This window comes from Cicer arietinum, chromosome 6 (assembly GCF_000331145.2).
Source record: "Cicer arietinum cultivar CDC Frontier isolate Library 1 chromosome 6, Cicar.CDCFrontier_v2.0, whole genome shotgun sequence".
Classification (NCBI taxonomy): domain Eukaryota; kingdom Viridiplantae; phylum Streptophyta; class Magnoliopsida; order Fabales; family Fabaceae; genus Cicer; species Cicer arietinum.
The window spans coordinates 42537158-42541921 of record NC_021165.2 but is presented as its reverse complement, the minus strand read 5'-3'; the positions used below and the strand labels follow the sequence as shown (position 1 = coordinate 42541921).

The 4764-nt window shown below is 33.2% G+C and overlaps 1 long non-coding RNA gene across 1 annotated transcript in view; it reads left to right on the top strand.

Annotated features, from left to right (window-relative positions):
* LOC113784438 (uncharacterized) overlaps positions 1-4494 on the top strand; it is a 9505-nt gene extending 5011 nt beyond the window's left edge. Inside the window, exons 2-3 of the long non-coding RNA XR_012163731.1 lie at positions 3710-3954; positions 4108-4494. This is a non-coding gene — a long non-coding RNA (uncharacterized lncRNA). The remainder of the gene's footprint in view (positions 1-3709; positions 3955-4107) is intronic.
* Positions 4495-4764: the final 270 nt, after the last annotated feature.

Here is a 4764-nt window from a genome sequence, read left to right as displayed (position 1 = left end):
CGATTGTCTAGTCAACAAAGCTTTCCTAACCACATGCTCTCTAGCAAATAAGTTTTCGACCCTAGGTAAAGAATTTTGGTTACTTGAGTCATGAGCATTCATAATATATTTTCCTTTTTGTTCTTTGATCTCTTTGTCCCTCTTTAGATTCCATTGAGTTTGATCAAGATAAACTTCTTTGGGACTAAGAGGTAAAAGAGACACTTTATGCTTTTTATGCACAAAAGAGTAAATGTTAGTGTGACCATCATGATGAACTTTTCTATCAAATTGCCATGGCCGCCCTAACAAAATATGGCCAACCTCCATAGGCGCAACATCACACAAAATTTCATCATGATATTTGCCAATGCTAAAATTTATCAAAACTTTTTTATCCACCAAAATATCAACATCGTCCTTTAGCCATTGAAGCTTATATGGCCTCGGATGTTTAATGGTTTTCAAGCCAAGTTTTGTGACTAATCTAGTGCTAGCCACATTGGTACAATTACCACTATCAACGATCAAAGAGCAAACTTTTCTATCAACAAGACATCTAGTATGAAAAATATTTTCTTTTTGAGTATCATCATCCTTAAGTTGGACTCCTAATAGTCTTCTAACCATGAGAAGATCTCCTTCAACGGGAGCCAATTCATAGTCACTCCCTAGTTCACTTGGAGATGATTGTGAAGAGTAAGAATAAAAGGAAGAATCACTTTCATATACCTCTTTGGGTTTTGCAATCATAGACTTTTTATTTGGACAATTAGATGCTATATGACCTCTTCCTAAGCATTTAAAACATTTAATTGAAGAATGAGAAGAAGAACTAGGAAGTTGAGCTTTAGGTTTAGAAGATTTGCCTTCTTTGACCGAAGCCAATGGAGAATCATCATCTTTTTTATGTTTGTTCCAATGTGAGGAGTTTTTGTTAGATGAATACTTTTTATAAGTACTTTTTCTCTTCAATTGTTGTTCAATGGTAGATGACTTATGAACAAGCTCCTCAATATCCATAAAGTGTTGCAACTCAATCACATCTCTAATCTCATAGCTTAGGCCATCCAAGAACCTAGCTATTATGGCATCGTCATCATCTCTAATGTTGGAGCGAATGATCAAAGTCTCAAAGTCCTTATAATAATCCTCCACACTCTTGGAGCCTTGTTTCAACCTTTGTAGTTTTTGATGTAGCTCCCTTTGATAATGCGATGGTACATACCTCTTCCTCAAAAGTGCTTTTAATTCATCCCAATCATCTAGTTGCCTAGCACCACATCTCCTCCTTTCTTTGACATTTTGGTCCCACCAAAGTAAAGCATGATCCTTAAACTCTAATGTAGCCAACTTAACTCTCATATCTTCTTTAATATCATGAGTTTCAAACAATTGATCTATCTTAAGCTCCCAATCAAGATATGCTTCCGGATCACTTTTTCCATGAAATGAAGGGAACTTAATTTTGCCACCGACATATGTATCATCATGTCTTTGGTTCCTCCTCTCATTTCCATGACAATCTCTATGGTTTCTCTCATGATTCCTATGATTCCCTCTCTCATAATAGTCTCTATGGTTCCTCACATGTTCTCTTTGTCTTCTACTTCCCTCGATTTCAAACCCATCTTCATTTTGAGAAGATCTTCCATGATGAGATCTCCTATCTCTTTGATTCACAAACTCTTCTCTTAATGCATTCATTTGAGTATTCAATATTTTTGTAAAGTGATCCATAAGAAAAACGGTTCTAGGAGAAATGGGGTTTGGTTCACTTCCACTCATGATTTAAACAGCAACAACAAACAAATACCACAATAATCAATAAATGACAAAAACAAAAAACAAGTAAACACAATAAAATAAGGCCCTCACCACTCACTAAGTGTTTACACTCAAGAAATGTATCACTCGTGTATATCACTCAATAATGGCTTTTTTTTATAATTTTCACTTTACCTTTTTCCACTCCCTAATGCAACTCTTTAAGTTCTTCAAGCAACCAAACAAATCTCAATCAAGTTTGTGGTAAACCTCTAAACAAATGTGACAAATCACACATGAAAGTTATCATTCAAGAGGTCAAGAAGAAAAAAAAAATGACAAGAGAACTTGAAATGCAAAACCAAATAATTGAAAAGACAAACAAAAATAATATAACCAAAGAAAGACACACTCAAGTAGATTATCAAAGAAATAAGGAAAACTAGAATTAAATGACTAAGTGATCAAAATATGTGGGAGAACTTAAAATCAAACTTGCAATGTCTAAAGGAGGTAAGAAGAATGCAAAAGATGTTTGGTATTTCATTAAGAACAATTCTGGAATTTTTTTTTTTTTTCAAAATGCCTTTTTTTCAAAAGTGCTTTTGTGCAGAATCACTTTTTCGCAGCACTTATATTTCCAGATTTTTCTATGCATATTCAAATTCCTCTCATTTGTCTAATCAACTTAGGCTTTTGAATTTCCAGAATCGGACTTGTATGGAAGAAATAACATCAAAAACAAATTCCCAAGTGAAATTTAGGATCAAACAATTGCAAGTGAAGAAGATGATGCAGCTGAAACCCAAAATTTTTTTTTTCTGCGTTTTTTTTTTCAGCTCAGTTTTCAAATTTCACCCAAATGAAATAAATAATCACAAAACTAAACCTCCCACACATATTATAACACTTATAAACAACCAACAACTCAAGATTGAACAAGATTTGGAACAAAAATGAAACTAAAATTGCAAATATCTCAAGAACACAAAACACTAAAATAGAAATTAAAAACAAAAATTACCACTTAATGGGAGGCTCTGAATACCACATGATATGAATTTGAGTGTTTCCATATGATTTGAAGGATCTATCCAAGTGATATTTCAAATAAAGTACCAAATAAGAATGAAGAACACAAACGAAGAAAATATGAAGAAGTAATGAAATGATAGAAATCGCCACACTCCACAACAAGGAATGATAAGATCAAGGTAGAATCGCCACAAGAGTAGGAGGCTCTTGATAAGATCCAAATTTGGTTCAAAGAAGAACCCTAGAGAGCATTTCTCTAATCTCACACTAAGTGTTTCTTTTTCTTTCAAAAATAAGTCCCCTATGTCTTACAATAAAAAGGCATATATAGTCTAACACAAAATAACATGGTGCCTAAGCTACCAAATATTTAGGCACACACAAGTCAACATAATTCCTAATTATAAGGTATGATTATTACATCCCAAAATTAAAATTAAGTCTTAAGATATTTCTATGACCATAAGATTAATATAATGTGGATTAATCTTTTCATATGTCTTAAGACTAAGGAAATTAACAATTTGTTTCTCTAATTATTCTTTTAGCTTCCTAGTCTTCCCTCTAGTCAATGGTCCCGCTCCTAGTTCTCGAAGCTCATTAACCTTCATGTAGGATTGGTCCACATCAGGGTTGCTGAAGGCTAGAGTCTACGTTGGATGGCTAATGATCCTCAGGAAATGTTGAAGTGTCCAACGAATATGATACATATAAGGTCAACTTAGACACTAAGACATGTGCATGTAGCAAGTAGAACTTAATAGGTATACCATGTTTCCATAGCATTGCTTTCATGTGGCATAACCATGTTTCTCTAGAGGATTTTTGTTTCATCATATTACAAGTAATATGATGGTTTGATGGTATTGTTTTTATTTGTTAATTAAATATGATAAACTACATTCTGACTATTATTTTAATATTTCAGGAAAAACACTTTTTTGTCTACATATGGATACACAATGAAACCAACAAATGGTCCTACTATGTGGCCTATATCAAAGAGTGAACCCATAAATTCCTCTATAATGAAGAGAGCACCAGGCAAACCCAAGAAATAGAGAAATAAGAGTAATGATGAACCCAAAAGGTCAAGCATACTACAAAGAACACTTCCAACTATGAAATGCAAAAAATGAGACAAGTTTGGGAAAAACAAAAGGACATGCAAAGGTAAAACTACTGCAAATCGTGAAACTCCGAAAGTTGGAAATAAAGTAAAACCATTGTTGCTCAGTTATTAATGGTGATGTTCTTATTAAATATTAGTTGATGCACTACTAAATCGCTACTTGTTCAGTAATTGACGTTGTTGTGTTTATGTAGAGGACAAAAAGAAAAAGAACAGAAAAAAGTCAAGGTGCACAAGTAGGTTTACAAGCACCTCAAAGATCACAAGCATCACAAGTTGTATTAACTCAAGGATCACAAGCACCTCAAGGATTACCAGCACCAAGTCCAAATACTTAGGATCGAATGGCTTCATATATGGCTTTAATGATGTAATTTTTTGTTTAAGCATAATATGTAATGTGTATTGGCATTGACTTCTAATGTGTAATTGCACTATTATTTTATTTGGTTCTCTAATTTAAAAATGGCCATATTATTTGTATGACAACTAAACTGACCCTCTTATTTTGTATTACTTGGTTTGTATACATTACTAGTTTAATTGTTGGTTTAATGCCAAACTGGTTTAATTTGTGCTTACTCTAGTTTAATTTATTTATTTTTTATTTTAATTTGGGAGTGGTTTATATTAGTATTGGTTTAATTCAGACTGGTTTAGGACTGATATGTATCGGAACTGGTTTGGAACTAGTTTAATTGAAACTGGTTTGTGACTAGTTATATTGGGACTGGTTTGGTTAGGACCGGTTTGCAACTGATTTAATTAGGACTGATTTTGTTAGGACTGATTTGGAACTAATTTAATTGGGACTGATTTGGGACTTGTTTTAGACTGATTTATAATGAGTC